General features: G+C 46.6%; 1 protein-coding gene across 6 annotated transcripts in view; it reads right to left on the bottom strand.

Moving 5' to 3' along the window:
- The window catches only part of LOC139267124 (kinase D-interacting substrate of 220 kDa-like), a 225,306-nt gene that overhangs the window by 121,832 nt on the left and 87,832 nt on the right, over positions 1 to 15,642 (bottom strand). The window lies entirely within an intron of this gene.

Here is a 15,642-nt window from a genome sequence, read left to right as displayed (position 1 = left end):
AACAGCGGAAATCTCCAGAAAGGGAAGGAATATAGAGCTGGATTTTCTTTTTTTTTTGCATTTGAGCCTTTCCGGGCGGAGCGAAAAATTTAGCACCGGGCTAACATTAGCGCCAAAGCGAGAAACTTTCGCCGAATGCAAGTTTACGAGGAGCATTAGTGTTAACTCAGGCATTGCATCACAGACTCTGCGCCAGAGCCGAAAGTTCCAGGGGTGACACAATCTGCCATTTTGCACGTGCGCTTCCCCCTCCCAATTCCACCTTCTGGTTTCATGTCACAAACGCTAATGCAGGGCACGGCCACATCCTGTGCGCGCATACCCAGTACAACCGGGGCAGAATCAGCCATTTCAGATTTCGAATTCGATGATGGAGGAGGATAAGGGAAGCCACGAGGCTAATGAAGCTTTAGTAGGGGCTGCAGAACTAAGGTGGCAGGAGTTGTATCTTTGGGGTGGTTCTAGACCACTGCCCGCCATATTCAAGAGAATTTGGAGAAAGATAGCAGAGGAGGTCTCTACCTTGGACATTGTAGTGAGGAGTGGCACACAGTGCCGAAAGAAATTTAACAATCTCACCAGGATCGTCGAGTGAGTACCATTTTCATTCATGCATGCCTTCATTACTTCAAGGATAAATCTGACACACTATTTGTTCCCATGCTGTTGGTGCCTCGCAACACTCTGTGGGTTGCTTCCTAAAATGCATGACACATAGGTAGGCTTAGTTCAGCACCCTATTTGCCATGAATGACCGTTACACATTAAGATTGCTTTCTGAGATCTCATAAGATGGCTCCCCACTTTGATGTCCTCCTGATGAACCACGTGCAACTTCTAAGGCCATTAAACAGAGGACTCTATTACATTCAGACATAGAAACATAGAAAATAGGTGCAGGAGTAGGCCATTCGGCCCTTCTAGCCTGCACCGCCATTCAATGAGTTCATGGCTGAACATGCAACTTCAGTACCCCATTCCTGCTTTCTCACCATACCCCTTGATTTCCCTAGTAGTAAGGACTTCATCTAACTCCTTTTTGAATATATTTAGTGAATTGGCCTCAACAACTTTCTGTGGTAGAGAATTCCACAGGTTCACCACTCTCTGGGTGAAGAAATTCCTCCTCATCTCGGTCCTAAATGGCTTACCCGTTATCCTTAGACTGTGTCCCCTGGTTCTGGACTTCCCCAACATTGGGAACATTCTTCCTGCATCTAACCTGTCTAACCCCGTCAGAATTTTAAACGTTTCTATGAGGTCCCCTCTCATTCTTCTGAACTCCAGTGAATACAAGCCCAGTTGATCCAGTCTTTCTTGATAGGTCAGTCCCGCCATCCCGGGAATCAGTCTGGTGAACCTTCGCTGCACTCCCTCAATAGCAAGAATGTCCTTCCTCAGGTTAGGAGACCAAAACTGTACACAATACTCCAGGTGTGGCCTCACCAAGGCCCTGTACAATTGTAGCAACACCTCCCTGCCCTTGTACTCAAATCCCCTCGCTATGAAGGCCAACATGCCATTTGCTTTCTTAACCGCCTGCTGTACCTGCATGCCAACCTTCAATGACTGATGTACCATGACACCCAGGTCTCTTTGCACCTGCCCTTTTCCTAATCTGTCACCATTCAGATAATAGTCTGTCTCTCTGTTTTTACCACCAAAGTGGATAACCTCACATTTATCCACATTATACTTCATCTGCCATGCATTTGCCCACTTACCTAACCTATCCAAGTCGCTCTGCAGCCTCATAGAATCCTCCATGCAGCTCACACTGCCACCCAACTTAGTGTCATCCGCAAATTTGGAGATACTACATTTAATCCCCTCGTCTAAATCATTAATGTACAGTGTAAACAGCTGGGGCCCCAGCACAGAACCTTGCGGTACCCCACTAGTCACTGCCTGCCATTCTGAAAAGTCCCCATTTACTCCTACTCTTTGCTTCCTGTCTGACAACCAGTTCTCAATCCATGTCAGCACACTACCCCCAATCCCATGTGCTTTAACTTTGCACATTAATCTCTTGTGTGGGACCTTGTCGAAAGCCTTCTGAAAGTCCAAATATACCACATCAACTGGTTCTCCCTTGTCCACTCTACTGGAAACATCCTCAAAAAATTCCAGAAGATTTGTCAAGCATGATTTCCCTTTCACAAATCCATGCTGACTTGGACCTATCATATTACCTCTTTCCAAATGCACTGCGATGACATCCTTAATAATTGATTCCATCATTTTACCCACTACCGACAGTATGGCATTAGTGCTTTGGTGGCTATCTGTGCCTCAAGAGCAGATGGACCCTCTTGTTACCATTCCCATTTTCATCTTTGCAGGCCAAGAAGTCTCATAATTGTCACGAGCAGGTGCGGACAGGCGGTGGTCCGCCTCAGACCCTATCACTCACCGATAACAAGGAGAGTGTGGCAGGCCTCATCGGCGTCATAGGTCGGGCAGCTGCCGCTGGGGGCACTGACCCCGCTTGAAAACTGAAGGCAAGTCCAGCACACACCCTGGATGGGTTGGATCAATGCCCTGCAGTGCCTCTGGACTATGTTAGGGCAATGTCCTGCACATTCCCTGGGATAAGTTGGGGCTATGTCCTGCAGTACCTCTGGACTAGTGTTGGGGCAATGCCCTGCAGTGTCTCTGGACTAGATATAATGGAGTAGCAACGGTCGTTCAAATCAGCCTGTGCTATGCGACCTTCCTCATGTCACCCTGCCCCCTCCCCTGCTGCTAATCACTCATCTGTTGCTTTCTACTTCCAGATGACCAGCCACAGGCGCCGCATCCCTCAAGGGACCCCTCCAAGTCAAGTCATCGTCTGGAGCAGGAGGAGGAGGATACGGATGAGCCGAGTCCGGCACAGCATCCTACGACCCCTACTCCACCATCGGCATTCAGCTCCTCTGGGGACGACGTGGCGTTCTCGGGGTTCGAGAATTGCGAGGCTCCTGGGACCAGCGGAGTGCAGCAACGCAGTGCTGGGGTTGAATCCCGCAGGCCATCTCTCCGGAGGGCGAGTCAGCCTGCTGACAGACAGGCAGATGTGGAAATGTCCAGGGAGAGCATCCTAATTAGCAGTCAGCTCCTTGATGTCTTGGGCAGGATTCCCGTGAGCATCGACAGTCTGAAAGCGACGATTACGGAGGTAGGGTCGCAGATTGTCAATGCGAGCCATGATACCAGCAAGGCCATCAATGCCCACACGAGGCTGGTGACCTCCAGCAGTGACAGTGGAATCCTGGAGTGTGTGGGGCGAGAGCTTGCAGAATATGGCGCATCACAGGCACAAGCTCTGCTTCAGCTTGGGCAGGTGATGCAGTCCATGCTTGCCTCCATACTGTGTGTTCCCCACTGTCACACTGGGAAGTGACGGTCCCGAAGCAGACCAGAAGATGTTAGTTTACATCGTGTTCAGATTGCTAGGGACCAGCCTGTCAGCAACTGAGTGGCTCCATGAATATGGGAGGTGTGTCATTCCTCCAGATGACAGCATTCCATCTACCCCACCCCCGCTCAGTCGGCAACCAAGCATCAGCGATGGTTGTCACCCAAACCACCTGTGACTGGTGACACTGAAGAGGCTAGCCAGTCAGAAGCCGGGTCTTCCACGCCACGAACTAGTCCAGTGTGTCCCCAGACGCCGTCTCCACTGTCTCTCCCTCCCAACACAGCAGCACTCTGGCAGCCTTACTGCACACCCTGGTGCCACTTTGATGAGGGGCAGCAGGCAAGGGAGAGTGAAATCAAGGGAAGGGAGTCAAAAAAAATAGTGGGGCAGGATTTGACTTAATTATCGCACTACTGGATTATGTTCTTGATGCTGGATGCAGTGTATTTATGTTACAGTATCACACTGCTGGATTATGTTTTTGAATTGTCACACTGCAGGATGCAGCTCATTATTTTGTTTAAGTATCACAATGAAGGTTACAATGTTCAATACATTTTTTCTTTACCTTAACCATTCGTGTGTAGTGTCTCATTTGCAGAATAAGAGGGAGAATAGTCAAGACTCCTCCTCCTCCTTCTGTCCTGTCCTGTCATCCCCATTGGCAATTCCTGTCCCTCATGATAGCTAAGTTGTGTAGCCTGTGCCTCAGAGAGCTGAAGGTATGAGCGATGTTCCTTGTAAACTCATGGGGGGTAAAGCCTCCTCGCTGTACGTCTGAGACCTCTTCGATTACATTGCAAATGATCAACAATAAGCCTTTTTCTAGCTTGAGGCCATATGGCAATAGCAGCCAGGATGAATGGCTCTCAACCTAGCATGGCCCCCATCTTTTAAAAAGTCCTTAGATGTCCTTTATAAAACAAACGTGAAACTCACATAAAACTTCACAATCAAAAGTATGCAGTAACGCAGCATTCTTCTCCCAACCCGTCTTATTCACGCCCAACTGTGACTTCCTCCTTCGCTTTCAATATGGCGCCATCAACGCCTGGTGCGCCCTGGGTCCGTCTGTTTTTTCTGGCAGGTTCTCGGGTGGCTGCTAAATCAGGCGAAATGCTCGAAAGTTCCGCCCGGGGCGATGCACGATTTACGTCGTTCCAACGGTCAAGACAGCGGCGGGCCGGTAAGTTTTAGCGCCGCCGCAAACTATTAGCAAAAGTTCCACTTGGGCTCAAAATCCTGTTTAAGACGCCCAAAACAACATTTTTGCGCCCTGCCAAGGCGCTAAATGGGGCGCAAGTCAACCGAAAATCCAGCCCATATAGTCAAACAATGCTTCAGTTTAGTGCAGCTTTCAGTGTAACTGTAGTTTCCTTTGAACACATGCAATTTTCAACATTGGGGCTCCACCAGAGCAACTCAATGAATGACTTGCTTGTATTGTGGAACCATAAACAAGACCCATTGCAAGTTCAGTGAAGATACAAGCCCTCGGGTTAGCGTTGCAACTTTAAAGCAAAACTAGAGGAAGTTTGCAGCTCAATACTGCAGAATAAAAATTGTTGAGAGACAACAGAAAGTTGTAGTTGTGTCTTCATGAAATCAAGAGAGAATGATTTTGATAAACAGTCCTGGAACAAGATAACATTTTTGATGTCCTAGTGAAGACTATGGAAGCAGCTTCAGTGTCAGAGGAAGCAAATTTACTATTACGGTAACCTTTCCCCAGAACTACTGGACTGCATTCACAAAATCAAGTTAATTATAAAGGTCCTATGTGAGTTTTTAAAAACACTCAGGATGTGACCAACACTAACAAAACTGCATTTAATGCCTATCTCTCAATGCCCTGATAATATGGCGGTGGACGATTTCCTTGAAGTGCTGCAGTCCTTGTGCTGATAGTGCTTTCAAAATGGTGTGAAGATATTAAACCAGTTATGATTGCTGCTGTTTAATTCCCTGTGGTAGAAGTTGTGGGGTTGGGAGGTGCTGTCGAAGCAAGCTTGGCAAATTGCTGAAGTACATCCTGCAGCTACAATGCGCTGGTGGTGGAGGGAGTGGATAGAGTTCTGTGGCAGGGATGCTGACCAAATGGATTTCTCCATCCTAGATGGTGCAAACATTCAAGTTTTGTAGCAGCACCCTTCATGCAAGAGCATTCTTACACACTCCTAACTTGAGCCTTGTGGATAGTGGAAAGGCTTTAAGGGGTCAGGGAATGAGCTACACATAGTAGAGTACCCAATATCTGTTCTGCTCTTTTAATTAGTGTTAAAACGATTGTTCAATTAGGCTTTTCGTGTAATGGTAGCGCTGTTGAAGGTCAGGGGGACATGGTTGGGGCTGCTCCCTTGGCAAAAGAGTTGTGAATGGAGCTGGAAATATCAGCAAACAGCTCCACTCCTGCCCTTATGATGGAGAGAAGGCCATTGATGAAGCAACTGAGGTAGGTCAGGCCAAGGAATCTGCCTTGAGGAACTCTTGTAGCAATGTCCTGGGTCCAGGACAATTAGCCTCGAACAACCATGTAAGTTTTCCTGTGGGGCACGTATGACCCTAGTGTTTGGAATATTTTCTGATTAACCCTCATTGACCTGTTTTCCTAGAGTCCCTTGATGCCATACGTCAAATGTTGCCATGATGTAGAGGGCAGATATTCCCTTCTCTTTAGATATAATGTAGATAAATGTGAGGTTATCCAATTTTTTGGTGGCAAAAACAGGAAGGCAGATTATCTGAAAGGTGATAGATTAGGAAAAGGGGAGGTGCAACGAGACCTGGGTGTCACGGTACATCAGTCAGTAAAAGTTGGCATGCAGGTACAGCAGGCGGTGAAGGCGGCAAATGGCATGTTGGCCTTCGTAGCTAGGGGATTTGCGTATAGGAGCAGGGAGGGCTTACTGCAGTTGTGCAGGGCCTTGGTGAGGTCACACCTTGAATATTGTGTACAGTTTTGGTCCCCTAATCTGAGGAAGGACATTCTTGCTATTGAGGGAGTGCAGCGAAGGTTCACCAGACTGATTCCTGGGATGGCAGGACTGACATATGAAGAAAGACTGGATCGACTAGGCTTATATTCACTGGAATTTAGGAGAGAGGGGAGCTCATAGAAACATATAAAATTCTAACGGGATTGGACAGGTTAGATGCAGGACGAATGTTCCCGATGTTGTAAAAGTCCAGAACCAGGGATCACAGTCTAAGGATAAGGGGTAAGCCATTTAGGACAGAGATGAGGAGAACCTTCTTCACTCAGAGAATTGTGAACCTGTGGAATTCTCTACACAGAAAGTTGATGAGGCCAGTTCGTTAGATATATTCAAAAGGGAGTTGGATGTGGCTCTTGCAGCTGAAGGGATCAAGGGGTATGGAGAGAAAGCAGGAATGGGGTACTAAAGTTGCAAAAATGCTCAGCCATGATCATATTGAATGGTGGTGCAGGCTCGAAGGGCTGAATGGCCCACTCCTGCATCTATTTTTTATGTTTCTGTGTTTACTCAGACTCTCCATCCACATCTGTATCAAGACTATGATAAAGTCAGGAATCAAGTGGTGCTGTCAAGACCTGAACGGAGCACCAGGAAACAGGTCATGGGGTCCACATTCTGAACTCTAACATTGCAAATTTAGTTAATTTCTCTGAATAGAAAAGTTGAGATTTGTTGCGTTAAGATTCTAACCTACCTCTGGAAGAAAACTAGCACACTCTAGCATCACTTCAAGAAACCCACACAAGATGTTTAGTATGCTACGTTCCATGTAGCTCTTTATTCTACTCCCACTTCTCCTCTAAAAGATAAAGGGCTAGAATTTCCATTGGCTTACCACCCAGTTTCTGGGCAGTATTTGCCATAAACAGGTGAGCGAAAAATTCCCTAATCAGCGGTAACCCGTAGGCAAGTATGAAAAACTGCCCATGAGAATCAGCGGAGCTGGGCTGTAGGCGAGTAGCTCTTCAAGAAAAAGGTTAGTAATTGTTTTTTTTTTTTACTCCTCATTATTTTAAAATTGTGTTGTGGTGATTTAGTTTAAAATGGTCTTGAGAATGTTTTTTGATTTTTTTTGAGAGATGTTTTTAAAAAAAAAAATGATTTTTAGTGTTTTTCTGCTGCTAGGCCTAACCCGCAGCCTCGGGGTAAATACTTTTTTTTTATTATTTAAAATTGCCCATTTTCTTTAGGAACCATCCAATCGACCCTAAATTCCACTTTTTCGCCTAGATTGGGGGTGCAACGCCCATGTGTTTCGCGCGGCGGATTTTAACATTTATTTTGGGGAAGGCGATAACCTTGGGAATCTTAGCGGTATTTTGGGCGGCAATCGGGCACTGGCAGGCTGTTAGAAAATTCTAGCCCAATGACTTTCCAGTTCATAAAGCTCTCTTGCTGCTCTTGGAAAAACAGCATGATGGTTAAGACTGTGAACATGTTACTCCAGGGCTCCATGTTAGGGAAGTCAACATATATTTCCCATTTCATTTGTCACATATTTCTGATATTGTGTCTGTAATGTATGCAACACTCAAATCACTGACTCCACATTCTGGTGTTGTAGTAACTGCTGTGACCTTGGTCCTTTATTGTGTAACTCGAGTGCCCTTCAGGTGTGGTGGTCAGCCTTTTATACTCTGTCTCGCAGGTACTTTCGGGTCTCCCACCACAGTGCCCCTTGTGGCGCACCATTGTAACTATGCATTTAATGTACATTGACAATACATAACATCCCACTCCCCTCCCCCCCACCCCAGTTCTAAAAGCAAATTGCCGGTAGCCTCAGCCTGGTTCGTCCTGGTTGATTTGAGAGTGGAAGTCCATGACCATCCACTTCTCTCTTTCCCCACCCCCCACCCCATGTGGAGATTATGCTTGTGATCTGGTGCAAGCATGTGATATTTGCAGTGCTTACATGGGTGATACAAGTACATAAACATAATCTCCAGTAGAAAGCAGGTACACATGGACAGTACATCTGTATGCGTTGAAGAGTTATATCAAAACGTTGCAGGTACACTGAACAGTTATTTCATGGGTGAGGTATGGTGGCGGCATTCGGCCCCTTTTTGCCCGAGGTAATGGGCTGTGCTGAGACAGGGTATGGCAACTAGTGCGTTGCCTCTGTTCTCAGAAAATAGTTGCCTTTTGCGGCTTGTCTGCAGCCGCTGAACAATTGCATAAATCACATAAAATCAGAGATCGCATTAATCCATTAGTCATGTTAGTCACAGATCCATTAACCCTTTTAACTATGCATTGTGATATTAACTCTCTTCTTCATTTTAATCACAGTAACCATTTTAACATCAAAATATTAACTCGTCATAAATCACGTCATCATACAAATCACAGTCGTCATTTTGACTCACTCTTGCCCTTACAAAAAAGTCTCTGTGGGGACCGCCAACGGTGTAAGGCCCCTTTAAGACTCCCGGGTACATTTCCCTTTTAAGACGCCATTTTGATTTTTCCACGAGGTTTCTACTGGGCGCCGCCATTTTAGGTGCTCTGCTGGTGCCTGCCTGCCTCTCTCTGCAGAACTCTGCTGCCACGAGGCTTGCCGCCATCCTGAACTCGCTGCTGCCTGCTCCTTCTCTCTTTCTCCCCGCAAACAGCTGGCGACCAAAACAGCCCAGAAGAGCGCTCCGGCCACGGCACCGTGGCTCTGAGGGAGATCCGCCGCTACCAGAAATCCACCGAACTGCTGCCCGCTCTCCCTCTCTCTTCTCCAGCTCAGTCGGCGCTTCTGCTGGTTCCAGCGCCTCTTTCTCACTCTCCGACTTTGCAGGGGAGAGTCGATGGCCGCCGCTGGTCTGCCCAACCCCACATATGCTTCCTTCGCTGCCATCCGATCCGAAGGTGAAGGCCTGCTCTGCCTGTGAACACAGGGGACAGCAGTCTGTGGAGGAATGAAGTCTTCCCAGCTCCCACAAACCTTCCCCATCCTTCTCCTGCCGATTCGTGTCGGCCCATCGCCTGCAATGATCCACAAAGGTAAACCGTGCATCTCGCCACCGTGAGATACCCGCACATCCGCTCTGCCAAGAACAGGCATCAATTCCTTGGTGTAGGTGCGCAGCTTCGCTGTGACTGGGACCAGCTTAGGTCGTGCAGCTGGGTTGATCCAGTTTATCAAAAGTTTCCTGACTCATCAGCGACTGACCCGACCCCGTGTCCACTTCCATACTCACTGGGACTCCGTTAATCTTAACTTCCAAAGTCACTGGGGCCGAATCGTCGGTACACGTATACAGTCCAAACGCATCTACCTGGGGCTGGGATGCCCGTCGAGCCAAACCGCAATGCTCCTCGCTGGATAGCAGATCATCTACCATCTCCTCAGCCACACGGTGAGTCGTGTCTCTTTTGCACATACGCTGAAGGTGGCCTTTCGTGTGGCAGGTATTACACGTATACTCCGCAAACCTGCACCGGTGAGCCCCATGGCTTCCTCCGCAGCGCTAGCATGGTGCTACTCGATTAGCCCCCCTCAGCAGACTCTCGCAAGTCTCCTGATGTCCGCAGCATATTTTGTGACATCCTGGCCCTCAGGTCTGCAGTGGTGGTAGAATTTGTGCCTGGCCTTAAGGATGCTCTCCTTCGGTTTCAGTTGGTTACGAATGAGTTCAATCAGCTCCTCATATGACTTGTCCTTGGTGCTCGCAGGTGCCAGCAAATCCCTGACGAGACGGTAAACCTCCTCACCACAACTGGATAGCAATATCGCCTTACGCTTCTCTATCAGTGCGCTCGTGTTCCCTGTCAGGTCGTTTGCTATAAAATAGTACCTGAGCCTTTCTGTAAAGGCATCCCAGTCATTACCCTCTGAAATCCTTTAGCGTGCCCAAAGTAGCCATGGTTGCGTGAAGAGCTCGTCCGTGTCCTTGTCGCCAATTTGTAATGTATGCAACACTCAAATCACTGACTCCACACAGTCTGGTGTTGTAGTAACTGCTGTCACCTTGGTCCTTTATTGTGTAACTCCAGAGTACCCTTCAGGTGTGGTGGTCAGCCTTTTATACTCTGTCTCAGGTACTTTGGGTCTCCCACCACAGTGCCCCTTGTGGCGCACCACTGTAACTATACATTTAATGTACATGGACAATACATAACAGTCTCACTATCCATGTGTGAAGGAAGTGAAGAACTTTCAAATGCTTCCTAAATCCTACAGTAGACAAAGTGCAACCCCTCCTTCAACTATGATCCAAACTTGTCCTGTTTCTCAAAAAATAGGATCTTGTAGATGCCTGAGATGGTATAATCCAACAGCATTCAATTTTCGTTTTAATCCAGTTACATAAAATCAACTATAGCATAACTTTAATTGTTATTGCTGAAATGGGTGTTGTGGAAAGGGGGATAGTTAACTGGCTTTACCAATACCTCAATAGAGCTTATCTAATAAGTAGTTGGGTTATATAGACCAGGAAATTTCCAGGTTAGATCCAAAGTCTACGCTAAGATAGCTGATCACTGGTGACATGTCAGCAAGCTGACTACAATTGAGTTCATCACCCCTAGGCTAGCATTGGGGGGGGGGGGGGGGGCGGGGGTGGAAGGGGAAATCAGCAAGGAATCACACTCCTGGTCAGCATCCAGTAACCCCTGCTTGAAGTGTCAATGTGCACATATCAGGACAACACTAGGTTCAACTGTGATGCCCCATAAGTCTCACAGCCTATTGACACCCACCATCAAAGTTTACATGTGAATAATGGTCGCTTGGACGAAATACTGAAGGGCACACAGTACCCATGGAAGTATTTCCCGAAAGAAAAGTCAAAGCCCTGGCTGTAGTATTTAGTTGATTATAATATTAAAATGTTAACCTGCCAAAATCTCAGATTTGAACCAGTGTCTTCGCGCGCCACCCCCCTCCCCGCACTTAAAATGTCCATTTTTAAAATGGGCAGTCACTTGTATATCCAGAAAGCGATAATCATTACCCATTTTCATTATCAATTTCAAAGTTTCTGGTTATAGCGTTTTAAGCGTTCTGTTTATTTCAGGCAGAAACAGGGATTCTGACAATGTAATGAATTCTAACCTTTTGTCACACTGCTTGTGGAACTTTATTTCAATGTGTGCGTGGGGGCGGGGGTTGTGCGCATGCGCGGCGAGGGTCAGGTGTACGCACGGTGGGGGATGGGGGGGTGCGCGTGGACCCTCTCTTTACAGAGAAAATAGGTGCAGGAGTAGGCCATTCAGCCCTTCGAGCCTGCACCGCCATTCAATGAGTTCATAGCTGAACATGCAATCTCAGTACCCATTCCTGCTTTCTCGCCATACCCCTTGATCCCCCTAGTAGTAAGGACTACATCTAACTCCTTTTTGAATATATTTAGTGAATTGGCCTCAACAACTTTCTGTGGTAGAGAATGCCACAGGTTCACCAATCTCTGGGTGAAGAAGTTTCTCCTCATCTCGGTCCTAAATGGCTTACCCCTTATCTTTAGGCTGTGACCCCTAGTTCTGGACTTCGCAAACTTTGGGAACATTCTTCCTGCATCTAACCTGTCTAAACCCGTCAGAATTTTAAACGTTTCTATGAGATCCCCTCTCATTCTTCTGAACTCCAGTGAATACAAGCCCAGTTGATCCAGTCTTTCTTGATGTGCCAGTCCCGCCATCCCGGGAATCAGTCTGGTGAACCTTTGCTGCACTCCCTCAATAACAAGAATGTCCTTCCTCAAGTTAGGAGACCAAAACTGGACACAATACTCCAGGTGTGGCCTCACCAAGGCCCTTTACAACTGTAGGAACACCTCCCTGTCCCTGTACTCAAATCCCCTTGCTATGAAGGCCAACATGTCATTTGCTTTCTTAACCGCCTGCTGTACCTGCATGCCAACCTTCAATGACTGATGTACCATGACACCCAGGTCTCATTGCACCTCCCCTTTTCCTAATCTGTCACCATTCAGATAATAGTCTCTCTGTTTTTACCACCAAAGTGGATAACCTCACATTTATCCACATTATACTTCATCTGCCATGCATTTACCCACTCACCTAACCTATCCAAGTCACTCTGCAGCCTCATAGCATCCTCCTCGCAGCTCACACTGCCACCCAACTTAGTGTCATCTGCAAATTTGGAGATACTACATTTGATTCCCTCGTCTAAAATATTAATGTACAATGTAAACAGCTGGGGCCCCAGCACAGAACCTTGCGGTACTCCACTAGTCACTGCCTGTCATTCTGAAAAGTACCCATTTACTCCTACTCTTTGCTTCCTGTCTGCCAACCAGTTCTCAATCCACATCAGCACACTACCCCCAATCCCATGTGCTTTAACTTTGCACATTAATCACTTGTGTGGGACCTTGTCGAAAGCCTTCTGAAAGTCCAAATACACCACATCAACTGGTTCTCCCTTGTCCACTCTACTGGAAACATCTTCAAAAAATTCCAGAAGATTTGTCAAGCATGATTTCCCTTTCACAAATCCATGCTGACTTGGACCCATCATGTCACCTCTTTCCAAATGCACTGCTATGACATCCTTAATAATGGATTCCATCATTTTACCCACTACCGATGTCAGGCTGACCGGTCTATAATTCCCTGTTTTCTCTCTCCCTCCTTTTTTAAAAAGTGGTGTTACATTGGCTCCCCTCCACTCCATAGGAACTGATCCAGAGTATCTGGAATGTTGGAAAATGACTGTTAATGCATCCGCTATTTCCAAGGCCGCCTCCTTAAGTAATCTGGGATGCAGACCATCAGGCCCTGGGGATTTATAGAAAAAGTTCTATTTTCACCTTTGCAGAAGATGGTGTCACAGATCAATCAAGGAAGGTCAAAAACAGGAGGCGGTCTGGCAAGTAGGCTGCAACTAACAGCTGTGGAACAGAGGATAGCTGATATGATTAAATCTCGCAGAACATCAAACCACCAACGTGGAAGCTGGGCTTTACCAAGAGAGGGCAAGCCCTGCAAATTGCACAGTCTGAGTTGGCTAAATGTTAAGTACTGCATGTGCTGTTTACGTTTCTTCCCCTGCTGCTAACCAAGCATCTGTTATGTTTTACAGACGTTGCGCATCAGGAAGCGACAGAAGATGAACCTGAAGTAGAAGAAGAGCATGATCAGGAAGCTGTCAGCCAGATATTGTTCATCTACATTAGGAAAATGAAGGGCAGCAGGAAGACCCCGATACTGAGATGGTTACACTGGAATTGGAGATGGTCAACCCCTCGAGGATTCCAAGCACCTTCCTGAGTGAATCAACCGACGTGACATTTCAAGGTGTACCGTTTGAGGCTGCGGGTCCCAGTGTGTCGCAGCAAGCCACACCTGGGAGACGGCAGAGAAAGATGGAAGGGAGAACTGAACCTGAAATACAGAATGCAGGGAATATAGAATAGTTCGTGGGGATGAGTGGGGCGAGCATCCAACTAACGAGATCGCTCCTGGAAACCTTGGGTGGGGTGAGGGTAGAATTAGCGGAACTGACACTTGAAGTAGCAATACTGTCAGGAGGAAAGGGTGAGGTGAGGGGAGAAATTGCGTGACTGTCATTAGAGATAGGAACACTGTCGGGACAGATGTCAGAGGTAGTAGCAGCAATAAGGGGGCACACCTCGTCCGGTTATTGCTGCCACTAACATTCTAACCCCCAGACCAAAGTCAGGGGTTGATCCACAGGCTGAAGAAGAGTCCGAAAAGGAACCCGGGCCTTCCACAATGACGTCTGCTAGCTCTGTCCCTGTCGGAACCCACTAACAACAAACGCGCCATTGGAAAGAAAACAGAAAAAACCTTGGGGTCGGGGGGAGGGGCGAGGAAGCAGAAGTCTGCAACAACGGGCACGGTTAGGGGTAGAGGCAACAACAGGGGCAGGAGTGGCGCACAGCTTCAAAGGGAAGGAGAGATGGCTTGCTTGCTTGTTTCTTCATTGAAAAGTTTGATGCAAAAATGTATTCGTTATTAAAGTTAAAAGTTAGTACAACTGTACTGTACAAATATTTAATAAAGTATTTATTTTTACATTTAACCAGAATCCTGTACATTATTTTTTGAATCCAGCACTAGAAAATCTTTCTCGATTATGTCACGGATTCGACAGGCCAAACGGCCTCCTTCTGTGTTGTAACCAATCTGCATAAAGTTCAAAATACTATTTCATGAACTTGAAACTACAAGCACGAGTCTTATGCCTTCATATAAAAATTTTAATAAAGGCATTAAAATATATAAAAGTTAATCTAGTGAATGCTGTTAACTTCTTATAATAAAATATGTAGTTTAAAAAAAAATGTTGAAATGAAACAGGGGCAGGTTCTATAAGCTGTGATCTGCTCTGCCAGGTGATCCCTTTGGGGCAAAGTTGAAAATTTCCTCCATCAGTCTTGTTTGTAAAATGAAGGCTCTTCTGCAAGTTTATTTTTCAATGTGCCTGGAGTTTGTTGTTCAGTCTGGCGTGAAGGACCTTCAGCCAGGGATAGCAGTGGGCCGGGTGCGTGGAGGACCTTCAGCCAGGGATTGCAGCGGGCCAGCGCCGATTTCATTAACTTAAGGTAGGATTTTTAAAAAACGAGTTCCAAGGTGTCTCTGCACTGTTTTGGGGAAAAAAACGGTGCTGGGGAAAATGGCCTAAATGGCTAAAAACTCCGCGGAATCACTTTACAACATAGACCAGCGCCAAAATATCTGCCTCCAAAATCTCTGGTGCTGATAGTCGGCGCCAGCGCCAAAACTTTGGGGAAAATTTAAACTGACCCATTACATCAAAAAAAAATCGCCAGGCACCAAAAAAACGCCGACAATGGCGAAAATAAGGGCATATATTTTTTAAACTAGTTTTATTCCAATTAAACTTAAAGGAATTGGAGAAAATCCCTTTAACAGTGGGTGGTTACTTAGCCCATCTATGGTTAGTGAGATGTGACTTGGGCCAGGTTGTGAACAATCAACAGCAGAGAAGAAAAGGAGGCGATGCCACTGAGCAACAAATAGTTGCAAAAATCTAATAGGATCGTGCTGGCAGACCTAGTCACCAGTCATTCTATACTTACAACCCTCAAACTACAGGTTGTAGACAATCTACTCCTTGTTTTGAAGAGAGTGAGTTGTTTCTGTGTACAGCGTTGCTCAGACCCCATTTGGAAGACTTCAACACCCATATTAGAGCTACAATGTTATACTGGTTATTGCATATAGCAGGAAAATCACGCCTGCTACAAGCGGCGGTACTGTATAACGTAAATGGATTCAAGGGACAATTAGATG

Source organism: Pristiophorus japonicus, chromosome 7 (genome assembly GCF_044704955.1).
Source record: "Pristiophorus japonicus isolate sPriJap1 chromosome 7, sPriJap1.hap1, whole genome shotgun sequence".
Classification (NCBI taxonomy): domain Eukaryota; kingdom Metazoa; phylum Chordata; class Chondrichthyes; family Pristiophoridae; genus Pristiophorus; species Pristiophorus japonicus.
The sequence above is the reverse complement of the archived record's forward strand: the minus strand, read 5'-3'. Positions and strand labels throughout refer to the sequence as shown.